Below are 16,121 nucleotides of genomic sequence, written 5' to 3'. Positions count from 1 at the left end.
GACTCCGGTGACTTCACCAGAACCTTCTCCCATTGAATTTGTAAAATACAGATGAGGGGCAGGTATAGGATAGAAGGAGGCCTGTCATTGGATGAGAGGGAGAATGGCCAGGAGAGAAGTTTGAAGGAAGAGGAGGAGACTGGAATGAAAAGGAAAAAGAGACAGGAGGGAGAGGGAGAGAAGCCGTGGCAGGACAATATGGCAGGTGACGTTAAGATTCTGCTCTGTGTATTTACAGGTTGTTATTAATGTTCTTAAGGGATGGATGGTACGGGCTTTGTACATTTAGGTGGGCAATTATAGCTTATTAATTGGATCTAAGGTTATTGTTTTGTGTGTTCTTTCATGTGTAGATTTAAGTGTAATGGAGTGCGGGGCAGCTCGTCTGGGCCGCCACAGAATTAAAATGTGTGCTTCTGGCAAGATATCCAGCAGATATCTTCAGGCACTGAGGTGCTGGACCTAAGGGGGATAAAAGACAATGTTATTATTTTTATTTTTTATATTTTTACAACAACATCCGTGTGTCTGAGGAGGCAGACGACAGAGTTGGATTCTCTGGAACTGCCATTACCAGTAGTCATGAAATGCCTGACATGGCTGCTGGAAATGGAACCCTGGTCCTCTGGGAGAAGATTCAGTAAGTGTTCTTAATCACAGGGTTGTGTCTCCAGCACCAGAACTGGTTTCTTAGGAGCATTTTACATATCTCATGTTACAAATCATTTCCATCCCAGTAAACATGGCTGAATGTTAATAATGTAGAAGGACTTTGGCAGGTGATTCTCAATGATAAAAGACACAGGACCTGCATATGTTCTCCCAGACAGCATGTGATCATCTCTAAGAAAACCTAGCATCACAGAGGAATCAGACAAAATAGAAAGCAGACACGTATTCACATACACGAATACACACACATACCGTACACACATTCAGAAGTCGCTAAAAGACATCCGTCTATTAGACAAGGCACCCTTTATGCTAATACAAAAATCGTTAAGTCCTGATCACACTCATAGTATGCTGTAGAAGTAATATGATTCATGCAACAGGTAATCATGTCCTGATAACATCACATGGCTTATCGGAGGGAAAAGACTGTGTTATATGAAAGATTAACAAGGACTGAGGAGATAGCTCAGCAAGTACAAAAACATGTCACACAGGTGTGTCCCCAGATCAAACATGAAGCTGGACAAGGCAGCTTGCTCTCCATAGCTCCAGTACAAATATGGCAAAGGGGGAAAGTGGAGGCAGGAGACTTCCCAGATGCTTGAGGGACAATGTAGCCCTGTATAAGCTGATGCAGCAACAAGAGAACCTTCTGGTGATAACACCTAGTGCTCTCCTTTGACTCCCCAAAACACACACAGACACACACACAGACACACACACACACAGGCATGCACTTGCATAGTCACACACACACACACACACACACACACACACACACACACACACACACACACACACACAAACACCAGAGAGAGAGAGAGAGAGAGAGAGAGAGAGAGAGAGAGAGAGGAGAAAGTGGGCAGAGAAAAAAGATAAAAGCTTATTTGTGATGAAGTTTCTGAATTTCTGTCTTTCTATAAGCATTGGTCTCTCCTCAACTACAGTTTTGAAAGAACTTCTACAAAGATTAATCCGATATGCACACTCTTGAGAAAACATATAAACTATACCTTTTATTCTATGATAAACCTCAAGGTTTTTCATTCCCCAGTTCATCCCCATTTCACAGAGTTTTCAATCAGAATGCTGTTTGCACTTGGGTGAATTTGAAACAATGTTTCAATTGCGATCATCTCGGATGGCATCCTGCTTCTTGTCTCTCTGCCTTCAGCTTCTGCAGTCATCCACTCAAGCGCCCACTAAGAACTTACCTGAGGAATGAGTCAGTCAGCCTCCTGTGCCAGGAGAGTATGAATGACACCTTCCATCACTTGTTCAATATACCCCGCAGTATTCCAGGACGGTTTTCAATTCCAATTTCTATTAGACAAATTGATCTGTTCAGCATCAGAGACAAAACAGAACTAAGTCAGACTGTTAAGGGGGAAAGTGTCATTTGTTTGATACTCTTGAGTTTCCTTGTAATAAAGTTATATACAGCCTATTTCTTGGAGATCAGTCTTATTTTTTTTTTTAATTATTTTTAATTGTCACTCAGGGAACAAATCCCTAGTTTCATTTTTCTCCTATGGGAAGTTTAAATTCATCATCATTCCCTCTCATTCATTGTCTATTTGGATTCTAAAAATTTCTAGACTTCCTTGACAGAGACAAGAGTTCTGTCAGTGTCTTTCCCTCTGCATGGCACCTTCCGTTTGTCTGCTGATTCTTTTACACTGTCTCATTCAGGCTTGCTCAGTAGAGCAACATCTCAAAAGTTGAACCGTAGATTTGTTAAAATGCAAAAATCACAGATTTATGGAAAGTTCCAGAGTTGAGTGTGTCTGTCTGCAAGCATAGAACTACACATGCCTTCTACTCTACTAGTGTTGGGAATCTTCAGGCAGTGCTTCCCTGTAAACAAACATGGCTGATGTTGGTGTTTTAATGCAATTATTTAATGGAAAGTAAATCAATTCTAGGCTTCATTCTTTTTATCAATGTTATTAAAGGGTCTTACCACAGATGTACTAAGACTAACAGTATAAATAGGAATACAGTTTATAAAGTTTATAGCTAACGTGTTAAGATCTAGGTCTTTCAAATAGATACACATTCAATGGATAGGAGAACTATCCAAGTTTATTTCAAGGAGAAGAGGTATTTGAAACGTACCACAATTCCACTATACACTCACGTAGCTTCACTCTTGCTGTTACAGTGAGCTTCAATGTTTGTTCACACTTCCTCATAGAAATAAGGAACTCCCTGTACTGGCCACCACCTAAGCTGTGGAGTTAATGTACTCAACTGTCTCCAGAGGGAACGAGGCTTCAGGAGAGAGTTAACAATGCACTGTCAGCACTAACTGGGGGATTCTTCATGCCTGACTATTCGCTGTTATCCAAAAAAGAATCTAATTTATCCCATTTGCCTCCCACTCTCTTGAAAGCAGTACAATAGGAAAAAGCTCTTTTCGAGGAGCTACTGCACATTGGCCATCAGCATGCCGAAGGAGTCCTTCAATCTGAGCATGCACAAGCACTAAGAGGCTTCCTTTCTCGTCTTGTGAAGCATGGCTAATACACAGAATGCTGACTACAGCCTTGCCAATCTGGCACCTCCAGATGGCGGGGCGATGCAGATTTATAAATTGGATTGCTACCTTTTCCGAATGCATCATCCATTCCCGACTCATTTTTCTCCTTACTGTATGCCTCATTAGGTGGAAAGTTTCAAAGATGCCGGATAAATTGTGCATAAACTGGCAGCCAGGTGTCGTGAATAACTTGACTCGGCCTCCCTAAGACTTTGATTTATGCTGGGGCATTGTCTCCGGCTATCGGATTCCATCTCAACATCAGGCTTTGAGTCATCCAGACCTGTAATGCACATGTATGCCCCCCCCAGTAAAAGTTGAAAAGCATCAACTGATTGATTTAGAAATATTAGATGCATGTTCTCCTGCGATGCTATGCCATTAAGCCTTTCATACGTTCACTTGAGAGTTGGAAGTAGCTAGAAACACAAATGGTGAAATTTCACTTTCATTCAAGGTACGTAGTGGGTACCGAATTTAACACAAAATTTTGACTGTATTTATGGCAAGCACAATACATGGACAAATTTTGCCCTAATGCAGAATAGTTATCGGTTGTAAATTAAAGATACAGAGTCACATTGAACTCCGTGGGTTCTCGCTCATTTGATAAACATGAAACTTGAGCACTGGAGAGAGCTCTGTAACTGTGAAGTTCCATCTTGAGGTGAGGAAGAACTCACCCATGCCATTGAAGCCAAACTGCCAGACAGACTTCTGTCTCCATACAGTAGTCCAAAGTTTAACCCAGTTTTCCAAAAGCTTGATTTGAGCAGCTAACAAGGCTATTAGACCATGATGCCATTAGGAATTGTATTGGCACCCATCAGAAGAGACATGAGGGAGAATGTGAGAGAAGCCAGCAGAAGCTGGCAGAGCATGTTATGGTAAGAGAAAGAGGGGGAAACAATGGCGAATGAGAGCATGATTGTTAATATCAATGGCAGCTTGGCCAGCTGGACCACTGGACATGCCTGGGAGAGAAGCTCTAGACTAGGTTTGTTGTAAGAAGACCAACCTCCCCTTGAGCGAGCTTGGCATCATTCTGTGGGCTGAGGTCCCAGAACTGAATGTAAAGAAGAAATCACTACGGTTATGTCCAGTGTCATAGTTTAGTCCACCCAATACATCCTAGAGTCATTGTAGAGTGAAGTCTGAATACTCTAGAGGGTATCTTTATTACTACGTGATATTGAATGGCCTGACCCACTGTGAGCAGAATCCTTCCTTGGTCAGGTGGCCCTAGTCTGCATAAGAAATCTAGACAAGCATGAGGTCAGAACTAATCAGCAAACAGCCCTCCTCCATGATTTCTGCTTTACTTTCTGTTCTCTCAGGAATGGATTCTTTTAAACATTTTATTGATTCTTTGAGGATTTCACATCATGCACACCAATCCCTCTCCCCTCTTAACCACCTTCCACCTTTCCAACCTCCACCCCAACAGAGAAAAAAATCTTGTTGTGGAAGCTGTAGAGTATCACAGTGTGTCCCACAGTGTAGCCTTTTTGTCCACACTTTGTTTGCAAGTGTTTATTGTGATGACTTGTTGGTCTGCCTTCTGCTACACTTTCAATACCAGATCTTCTCTGGGACAACTGTCAGATCCCATTTATTGCCTGTGTCATGGAGATTCTGTGGTTTTGGATCTGTAGGACCAGCCCCTTTGTGCACTCCAGAAGTTTATTGATGGGGTAGATGTTGATGCAGGCCAACCCAAAGCCCTGAATCTGGGCTTGAGGGTATGTGAACCATATATGTTCTGTCTACCAGCATTCTTACTCTCATGCCATAGTGGGCAGGCTCACCTATAAACCCCATACAGGGCAAGCTCTACCCTGCTATGCAGGCAGCATGCAAGGACTGCCCTCTGAATGTTGCAGCTGGTAAGGGACATGGTCCATTCCTCAACTCTCACGACCCCAGGGCCAGTTCTCCCACCTGTCATAGATGGTGAGGGACAAGGAAGGGGAAGAGGGTGTATCTCCTTTGTGTGTGCCACCACACAGCAGACAAGAGGCAGGGCTAGCTCTTCTCCACTCATCCTCAGGGCTGGCTAACCTGTAACACTCACACCTAAGGTCAGCTCTGCTGCACTGTCCAAGTGAGGTCCAGGTCCTGCTCTCCAGAGTACTACAATAGGGGAGGAACAGGGCCAACTCTCTAGCTCTTATGACCTGGGGCAAGATCTCCTGCCTGCTGTAGCTGGTGAGGGGCAGGGTAGGGGGAACTCTCTCTGTTGCCCATGTCACCTCGCTGCAGAAAAGTGGCACTGTAAGCTTTCCCATGTTCATGCCTTCCAGACTGGTTTGCTGTCACTCCTGCCACCAGGGTCAGCTCTACTGTGAGGTGTAGGGTTCTGCTCTCCTGAATGACACATCTGTGATGGGCAGAGCCAGTTCTTCTGAATTCAAGACACCATGGCCAGGTCTCCTGCCTACTGCAGGTGGTGAAGGGTAAGGGGCGAGGTGGGTATCTCTCCCTCATCTATGAACTTATGGGAGATGTGTGGTAGGGCCAGCTCTCCCACATGCATATCCTCAGATCAACTTACCCACAATTCCTACAATGTACAGGGCTCACTCTCCCAGGTTCTAAAGCTGTCTCAGGATGAGATCAGCTCTCCTTCTCTCATGACTCCAGGGTCAGCTCCCTCACAATATCCATGTGAGAAATGGGTCAGTTCTGCTCAGTCCTCAAACAGAAACATGTCCTCAGGCAACAGTCCAGGCCAGGAACATCCACCTGGGCTTTGGTCGTAGCAGACCCCTGCTACTGCAAGGTTATAGACCCAGACATGGATCCTGGTGGCAGCACAGGCCAGGACCCCACTATGGTGTTAGTTGGCATCACCAGCTCCTCACATCAGGCTGTTCCTCCCTATTCTCTAGTCTCCAGTGCTGCCTTTCTTTATTGTCCCCACCTCTCTTTCTGACTTTCTTTCTCTTCCAATTCTCCACTGCTTGCTTGCTCCTCTTACTGGTGCCCAGTGTTTCTGGATGTCTGGGGTCATCTCATGAGTGGCCTCAGAAGTGCTCTACCTCAGTCAAGCATTACAGCACTGGACTGAGGCCATCTTAGGCCTGGTCTGCTCCCCCAGGCCTGTGCATTGGCAGATTTGGTGGTCATCTCATATTAGGTCCCTGTCTGGGCCCCCTTGCATATATCTGGTGGTTGTTTTGGGCTCACTCCTTGCCTGGCACACTAGAATGGACTCTTGAGATGGTCATCTGTCTCAAGGTTATACCTGACAAGGGCTGGTGCTCCTAAGTAGGGTTCTTCTAGTCTTGGACTTCCTCCCTATCCTGAACCTGCCTGGCTCTGGACTAGTGGCCATGTTAGGCTTGTTTTTTTTTCAGGGAATGTTAGGCTACTGATCATTCAGATGTCCACATATCGGAGCTCTGAGCATAGACATAGCCTCTCTCTTCTCTATCACCTACTGATGAACACCTGTAACACCCTTAGGGGCAAGTCAGTGATGGATTTTATCATATAAGTTTAAATAAGCCCTAAGTTGCTCTAGATTCAAGTGTTTTACCACAGAACTAGAATCTGAACTAGAACAAGCAGCATTCAGCTTTCTCTGTTTCCTGACATAAACACAATGCAACAAGTTGTCTGTGTTGCTGCTGCCATGTTACTGAATAGTGCACTGTGTTCCCTTATATTGTGAGCCAAAAGAAACCCTTCCTCACTTAAGTTGATTCTGTCAGGTCTTTAGTTACATCTTATTTAAAAGGTGTCTAATAAGAGTGCCAAGCACTTGAGCATTTTACCTTACTTTAATTATTTGAATTTAATTTAATATTTTATTACAGTGTGTTCTTCAGATGTAGGGCTCTTACAAGTTAAAAATTCAAACATTAGATCAGAATATGCATAGGAAAGGATTAGAAAGCAAAAACAGAAGGATCAATTCTACATATACAAATAGTAATTTAAAAAGTAAAGCCTTAATTTGATAGTCTAAGATATAGTTCAAGGACAAAAACTAAGAGTGCAATGGAAAATAGCAACCATAAAGAAAATAAATACCTTAGAAACTAGTGCTGCTGTTCCAGAAGGCATTTAGAGCATTTACCATTTATTACATAAATTAATGTCTAATAATAAATTGACAATTAAATTATTTGTCTTAAAGATAAATTTGTAGCATTCTGATAATCTGTACAAAAATGGCAAAGGACCCTTGCCAAGGTAATTTAATTCACCTTACCAAACAACTTTATCCCAAACTCAACTCTTTAACAAAAGCCAACTTCCACATTGCAAATCTCTTTTCTCAGCAGTAAATCAAAACACACACCTGCTTCTGCATTTGACTCTGTGGCTCCTACAGGTCTGCAGATGTAGGGAACAGAGAGTGCATATGGCATACTACACTAGATTTTACCCCAGAAGAAATGTATAATCCCGTTAAATCATATTCATATGTATCTAGTCATGTGGGTCAGATCTATAAAACAGCGTTTTGGTTAGTGACCCTCCACTGTGTTCCAGTGCAAAGTGAAACGATTTATTAACTGTAGAGCTTGCTTCTGTTGTCGAAGGAGTGGGCAACCTGGAGTAGACACTTAGAGAGTTGGGGAAAATAGTCCTGTGATACTCTGTATCTCTAATGAGAGTGCTAAATGGAGAAGAAAAGGAACAAATGAGGCAGAGATGATAAAAGCTATCCGAAGAGAAGTGTTCAGAAAGAAAGAAATGCTGGCGTAATGGAAATGACCTGCTCAGCAAGCAGCTGAATTAACAAAATACTGTCCATGCGCACACACACTGAAACCCCATGGCCGAAGATGGACAGGAAACCTAAGCCTTCTAAAGGGGAAGAGAAAGCTGTTCACAAAGAAACTGAATATACACTACGATATGCCATCTCCCCAACACTGGGTCCAGAGAGGGGGAATATTCTCAAATTCTGAAGGAAGGGAATCAATTTAAACTCAGCATTCTGTCCCCAGTCAAAGGTGAGACTAAAGGTTTACTCCCGAAAGAGAATCGGATGTCTGTTCTTTGTACATGTTTGCACATTTTTTAATTTGTTAAGAACACCGGCAAACTTGCTCATCGGGATGTAATTGTAGCAAATTTAAAGATGATTTAGAACAGGGAAAGGGCATGTGTGTATCATACATCAGATATCCTACATGTCAGATATTTACATTAAGATTCATAACAGTAGCAAAATTATAGTTAGGAAATAGCAATGGAATAATTTTCTGGCTTATGAAGAACCGTACAAAAGATTCACAATCCTAGGAAGGTTGAGAAGCAATGATCTAGAGAAATGAGAGCCCAGCGTGATACAGACTAGAAAAACTTTGAAAAATAAAAGAAGGCTTGAAGTATAATGTCATGCTATCAACTCTCCAAATCTATGGGAGACATGGGTGGCTTTATCCTCTGCATGGTTTCAACTACACAGTTTCATTGTTTTATTAATGGACCATGGGTGGGTAGCCATACTAGTTTGAGTCCAGTCACCAGTGCACGTTTTAAAAGTCAAAGTACAGAACACAGAGTCCAACTGCTATTTGTCAAGGTCTAAAGCACTCCGTGAACACTGCCAATGTGAGCTGTAGCATCTGCAGTAACTGGAACTCCAAGGAGAGTGCACCTCTCTTTGGCCCTCTCTCTTCCCTAGAAAATAACTAAGAACCCAAAAATATGGACATCTGAATAAATGCTGTAGTACCTCTAATAATTGTGAGAGTTTGAGTGGAAGAGAGATGGAAATTAAGACAAGCATGAACATATTGCATACTTTAAGAGGAAAACCAGAAATATTCTCTTGGAAATGGGACTTAAATTTTACTTTAAAATTGTACCCTTTAAGGCTGAAGCAATAGATCAGTGGTCAAGATTTCTTGATTCTCTTGGAACCACCCATGTCTGGAGGTTCACAACCACCTGTAACTCTAGATTTACTGGAATTGATGCCCTTTTATGACCTCTGTGGCCACCTACACAAAGGTGACAGACACACGGACATAAGTATGTACACTTACATAAATAAAACAACAAAAGTTTTTTTACAAAATAGTTCATCCCTGTCTTCATGGTTAACATCTTATTTCAACATCATTTTTAATCTCTAAAATCAAAATGAAATGGTACAAATATTATCTCAAAATGGTGCTAGTAGTCAAGAATTATTTCATACATAATTTACACAGATTTTGTCATTTTTTTTTCTAAAAGCACATGTAGTCTACTTATAATTTAATGTGGCCCGGAGATATTCATTAATAACACTTATTTTTAGCCCTATCAGGCTTTCTAATGAGGGAGGCTGTAAGATTAAACGCCACTAGTAGAATTAGCTTGTTCCCATGATACTTCACTGTCCACTCTTTGAGTTTGCAGCTGCAATCTACTCTTTCTTAGCTCGATTACAAGAAAATGAAAATAACTATAATGTATAGATATAGATTTAGATGCAGAGATGGATGGATGGATGGATGGATGGATGGATGGATGGATGGATGGATGGATGGATCGATCGATCGATGGGTAGCTAAAGCAGGATGTGCAATAACAGGACAATGTCCTAAATGGGGGTGGGGTGGAATGTCAGGCAAACTGGGAGTTCAGAGCTGCATAGTTTCTGGGCAGTAGGTAATATCTGGGAACTCTGACTAAGTTGCATGGCTGGATGCTAGAGAATGCATCAGACTCAATGATGGAGCTCAGCTTCCTTCTCTGAACTAACGCTGAGAACCTATTGATAAAAAAGCACATGCACACGCATCCCCATTAAGAGGTGACGACATTCGCAAGTTTTAAACTGTAAGCACCCCACTTGTGGTGGTGATGTCCTTCTGCAATTTCAGTTTGCAATCCATCTGTGATAGAGTCAACGTCGCTCACCTTGGCTTTGCCTTCACGGAGTCTGCAGCTGCTGGTGTCCAGGCTGCTCTCTTTCCCATTGTTTATGTCTTCAGATTGATCTATAGAAATGTTTAAGATTGTATGGGATAGTTTTGCTAAATTCTTACGAGTGACTAAAAAGAGATTTTCTTTGAAGACAGGGTCTCGCTAGGTCATTTTCGACACCTGGAAAGCGTTCTGTATATCAGGCTAATCTCAAGCTCCTGCCTCTACCTCAGCCTCTGCCCACCCCCACACCAGAGCCCACCCCTAAGTCTACCCCTGCCCTGCCTCTGCTTCAACCCTCCCCGCTCTGTTTAAGCTTCCACTTCTGCCTGGATAGCAGGATTAAATTTCTACATTGTCACACCTCATGCTAACAGAGATTTTTATGAAGTATAAAATTTTCACATGTATGTATTGATTCAAACATTGGCTATTTCATTTAGACAATCTTTGTCTTATTTTCATGCCCTGTATCATATGCCATTGGTAACTACATCGGTCTACTTCTGATTTTCATTTCTGAGCTACTTATTCAAATTCGTCCACAATCTCATGACCACCGATTGTTCTAAGTTATACATTTCACATTTACTATTTTACAGAATCTATTTTTATCTCGTTTGTCATTTTAGGTCTGAAATCAGCTTGATTGGATGTTAATCATATTCTGGATCATTTATTAACACAAAAGCAGACAGTTTTCAAAGTTAATTTTGAAAAATGAAAATTTTTTTTCAATTTTGAATTCTTAGAGCTTATGTCTTTTTTTTTCCAATTTAACCTATGAGGTTCATTTTTAAAAAAATTGACCCACTCTAGTTATATAAGTGTGTATAAAATTCCAGTTCACTTTTATCAATATACCATTGTTTTGTTGGAATCAACCTTGCCATTTACCATAAACATCTTAATGCCCTTTAACATTAACATCTGAAATTATCTTTGTACTCCCTTGATTTTTTTCTTTTGCCATGTGGATTCTCCCCTAAATGCTTCATGGTATGCTGACATTTCAATTAGCACCTCTTTCTGCTAATCCAAACGGTCGATTCCTTCTAGAATTTCTAGACAGTAGTCTTCTGATGGGAAAGCTTTTAGCCATGTACTTTTTAATTAAGTGGACAACATCCATCCTAAGAGAGCTGGGGAAATTAGCATCATCGTAGCAATGTCTTCCTTATTTCTATTGCTAGTTTTAAGTCTGCAGAGCCTCACTTTCAGGTCTTGTCTTCTTTTGATCTGTAAGTTACTTTTCTTAACTCATACAACATGTTTAAACTTGTTTATTTCATTCATTCATTCATTCATTTATTCATAAGTCAGGGTCATTTCATGTTGGTCTCAGTGTATATTCCTGATTCTGCCTTCCATGTGCTGTGATTACAGATGTATAGGTATCACTAAAAATCGGTGTGCTTGCTTGTTAATTTTTTTCCACCCAATGTGCATGCAGGTTAATAGAACAGTAACTCAATTAACCCTTGGTTTTTCCTTTTCCCATTACAAATGTTATTTATTTATTTAGTTATTTGTTTGTTTGGTTATTGTTGGAATTGACACTGTCTAAGCAATATAAAAACATGCAGTACATATAACAAGATTTTTCAGAGTTCACGTGTTACCAGTTTACATTTTAAGGCAAAGGACCCCACCCTGGCTTACCAGGGTATTCTTAGTCATATATGGACATCCACACTATGCATGCATAGGTGAATGACATCATCATTGAACTGGTTGATGTTCTGAGATGTTTGGAAACAAATTACCCAGAGATTCTGTGCATGGAACATAACCTTGCTCAAGGAACTGATGCACCTTTGACATGGGTGTGTCCGTGATCATATGAGTTTATGGTACATGCGTGTGTACCTGTTTTGCGGAGGGGCATACATGCACATGAGTATATATGAATGTGTGGCATGCATGTAGAGGCCAGAGTGCCTGTCTAGTGTCTGTCTTCTCCACTTTCATTTTTGAGTGACAGTCTCTCATTTGGACCTGGAACTCACTGATTGGCTAACATGGCTCTCAACTAAACATGGGCGTTGATTTGTTTCTGCTTCCTTGGTGCTGTGATCATAGACCACACTCTCAGCTTTTGGTCTGGGTGCTGGAGACCCAAACTCAAGTCCTTTTGCTGGAATAGCCATCTCCAGCCTCAAGACTTGTGGATTTGAGCTTTGCATGCTGGTCTGGGCTGCTGAATCGTTGGTAAATCATCATTTCAGAAAGGTGGCCATGATGCCTTTGATCTGCGACGCTCTTCTTGATACCATTTTGAGAGATTTTCATTATTTTCATAGCAGCTCTTGGGTTATCAATGTCAGACGGGCACACTGTCGGCGTATAGCTCTGAACAAGGAGCCCCCAATGTATCTGAGGTCACATTGGTGCCTGTGGCTCTCAGAGAAGAGAAGCGACGCCCTGGCTTTGTTGGTTTATAAGTGACAGGAGTGGATAAAGATGTGAGAGACTGCAAGGCAGATGCTGGTGGCCTTGCTAGTGAGGATAGGATCAAAGTTTGAGTAGCCTCAGTCTCCTGCTTCTCTCTCAGGAAACCTGTTACTGAGAACTGATGGCCGAGCTATCCATGGGCCAGATATTCCATGGCAAGTGTTCGTAATGGAATATTACGAACTCCATACCAAAGATAAATAAACTTGGAGAGTTGCTAATGCCACATCCTGTGTGGTGATGATGATGATGATGATGATGACGACGACGACGACAACGCCAACGTCGCCGCCGCCAGACTAACATATTAAAATTAGTGTCTCAGAAAGATGACTTTGTTCCAGTTCTGTAATAAACACCTAAGCTACTACCTCATCTTAGTGAGAAAGGTGCACTGAACAAGAAGAGAAGAAAATACTGATCTTCAACCATGCAAACCCCTGAAATGGGATTTCTATGCCTAGTTTTGGCTAATGAACGCGTATCCACTAGACAGTTGCCACACAGCAGTTGGTGTCATCTGGATACCGCTGAACTTCAGCATAGTGGTTCCTGATAAAGCAATGAATCTGCATCAAGCAAATATTCGAAAGAGCTAAATATGCACCAGCACAAGAGGAGACATGATGCAGGGCATAAAGCAAATTACATGCTTCAAGATCTTGGGTTTGCTTTGCTTTTAAGTTTGGAGGGTTTTTTTAAATTATTTTCTTTATTTACATTCTGGTCAGGCCCCCTTCCCAGTCCCCTCTCCCACAGTTCCTCATCCGATTTCTCCTCCCCTTTGCCTTCAAGAGGATCCTCCTCACCCCCACCAGACCTCATGCTACCCTGGGGCTTCAAGCCTCTCCAATGCATCTTCTTGCACTGAGGCCAGACAAGGCAGACCACTGCTACATATGCACCAGGGGCTTTGGACCAGTGGGTGTTTACTCCTGGTTGGTGGCTCAGTGTCTGGGAGGTCCCTGGGGTCTGGGTTAGTTGATACTTCTCATCTTCCTTTGGGGCTGCCCTCCAGTACCTTCTTCAATCTTCCCCCTAGCTCAACCTTAGGGGTCCCCTGACTTCAGTCCTATGGTTGGGTTTAAGAATCTACATGTTTCTCATTCAGCTGCTGGCAATGCCATTCAGAGGACAGACATGCTAGGTTCCTGTCTGTAAACATTTCATAGAATCAGAAATAGTGCCAGGCCTTAGTGCATGCTCCCTGCCAACCACCATGAGACGGATCCCAGGTTGGACCAGTCACTGAACTGCCTCTCCTTCAGTCCCTTCTCCATTTTTGTCCCTGCAGTTCTTAAATAGGACTGCTATGAACATAGTGGAACATGTGTCCTTGTGGAATGGTGGGGGGTCTTTTGGGTGTATGCCTAAGAGTGGTATAGCTGGGTCTTCGGGTAGAACTGTTTCCAACTTTCTGAGAAAACTTCAGATTGACTTCCAGAGAGTTCATACCAGTTTTCAACCCCACAGGCAATAAAGGGGTGTTCCCCTTTCTTCATGTCCTCTCTAGCATGTGCTGTCACTTGAGTTTTTGATATTAGCCATTCAGATTGGTGTGAGGTGGAATCTCCAGGTCATTTGATTTGAATTTCCCTAATAACTAAGGACATTGAGCTTTGTGTGTGTGTGTGTGTGTGTGTGTGTGTGTGTGTGTGTGTGTGTGTGTGTGTGCGTGCAAGTGCGTGTTTTCATCGCCATTCAAGATTCTTCTGTTTTGAATTCTCTGTTTAGCTCTGTACCCAGGTTTTAATTGGGTTATTTGGTTTTGTTGTTCATTTATTTGTTTGTTTGTTTGTTTTGGGGACCAACTTTTTGAGTTCTTTATATATTTTGGATTTAGCCCTCTATCAGATGTGGGGTTAGTGAAGATTTTTTCCCAATCTGTAGGTTCTCGATTTATCCTATTAACTGTGTCTTTTGTCTTATAGAAAATTTCCAGTTTCATGAGGTCCCATTTATCAATTCTTGATCTTAGAGCTTGAGTCATTGGAGTTCTGCTTAGGAAATGTCCCCCTTTGCCAATGGGTTCAAGGCTCTTTCCCAATTTCTCTTCTATTAGATTGAATGTATCTGGTTTTATGTTGAGGTCCTTGATCCACTTGGACTTGAGCTTTGTGCAAGGTGATGAATATAGATCTATTTTCATTTTTCTTTTTTTTCTTTTATTGGATTTTTTTATTTACATTTCAAATGTTATTCCTTTCCTGGTTTTCCAGACATGAGCCCCTTGTCCCCTCCCACTCCCTTTCTCCTATCAGATGTTACCCTCCCTACCCGCTCCCCTTATCGCCCCCTGACATTTCCCTACAATGGGGGTCCAACCTGGCAAGACCAATGGCTTCTCCTTCCATTGGTGCCCAACAAAGCTGTCCTCTGCTACATATGCAGCTGGAGTCATGGGTCAGTCCATGTATAGTTTTTGAACAGTGGTTTATTCCCTGGGGGAACTGCTTGGTTGGCGTTGTTGTTTTTATGGGGTGACAGGCCCCTTTGGCTCTTTCAATCCTTTCACTAATTCCTCCAACAGGGGTCCTGTTCTCAGTTCAGTGGTTTCCTGCTAGCATTCGCCTCTGTATTTGACATGCTCTGGCTGTGTCTCTCAGGAGAAATCTATATCCAGTTCCTGTCCACATGCACTTCTTAGCTTCATCAATCTTATCTAGCTTTGGTGATTGTATATAGATGGGCCACATGTGGGGCAGCCTCTGAATGGCCGTTCCTTCAGTCTCTGCTCCAAACTTTGCCTACAATTTCCCTCCTATGAATATTTTTGTTCTCCCTTTTAAGAGGGAGAGAGGCATCCACACTTTGGTCATCCTTCTTCTTGAGCTTCATGTGGTCTGTGGATTATATCTTGGGTAATTTTAGCTTTTGGACTAATTTCCACTTATCAGTGAGTGCAGACCATGTGTGTTTTTTCTGTGATTGAGTTACCTTACTCAGGATGATATTTTCTAGTTCAATCCATTTGCCTATAAATTTCGTGAAGTCATTGTTTTTGATAGCTGAGTAGTACTCCATTGTGTAGATGTACCACATTTTCTGTATCCATTCATCTGTTGAAGGACATCTGGGTTCTTTCCAGCTTCTGGTTATTATAAATAAGGCTGCGATGAACATAGTGAAGTATATGTCTTTGTTGTACGCTGGAGCAGCTTTTGGGTATACACCCAGGAGAGGTATAGCTGGGTCCTCAGGTAGTGCAATGTCTAATTTCTGAGGAATCTCCAGACTGATTTCCAGAGTGGTTGTACTAGTTTGCAGTCCCACCAACAATGGAGGGGTGTTCTTTCTCCATAACCTCGCCAGCATCTGCTGTCACCTGAGTTTTTATCTTAACCATTCTGACTGGTGTGAGGTTGTTTTGATTTGCATTTCCCTGATGACTGAGGATGTTGAGTGCCATTTGATATTCCTCAGCTGACAATTCTTTTTTACCTCTGTGCTCCATTTTTAATAGGGTTATTTGGCTCTCTGGAGTCTTTTTGAGTTCTTTGTGTATTTTGGATATTAGCCTTCTAGGAGATGTAGGATTGGTAAAGATCTTTTCCCAATCTGGTGGTTGCCG

General features: G+C 42.1%; 1 pseudogene; it reads right to left on the bottom strand.

Moving 5' to 3' along the window:
- Positions 1-6,578: 6,578 nt before the first annotated feature.
- On the bottom strand, positions 6,579-6,692 carry LOC116908412 (annotated as a pseudogene).
- Between the last annotated feature and the right edge of the window lie 9,429 nt (positions 6,693-16,121).

Source organism: Rattus rattus, chromosome 8 (assembly GCF_011064425.1).
Source record: "Rattus rattus isolate New Zealand chromosome 8, Rrattus_CSIRO_v1, whole genome shotgun sequence".
NCBI lineage: Eukaryota > Metazoa > Chordata > Mammalia > Rodentia > Muridae > Rattus > Rattus rattus.
Note: the sequence above shows the minus strand (reverse complement) of the source record. Positions and strands in the feature narration are given on the sequence as shown.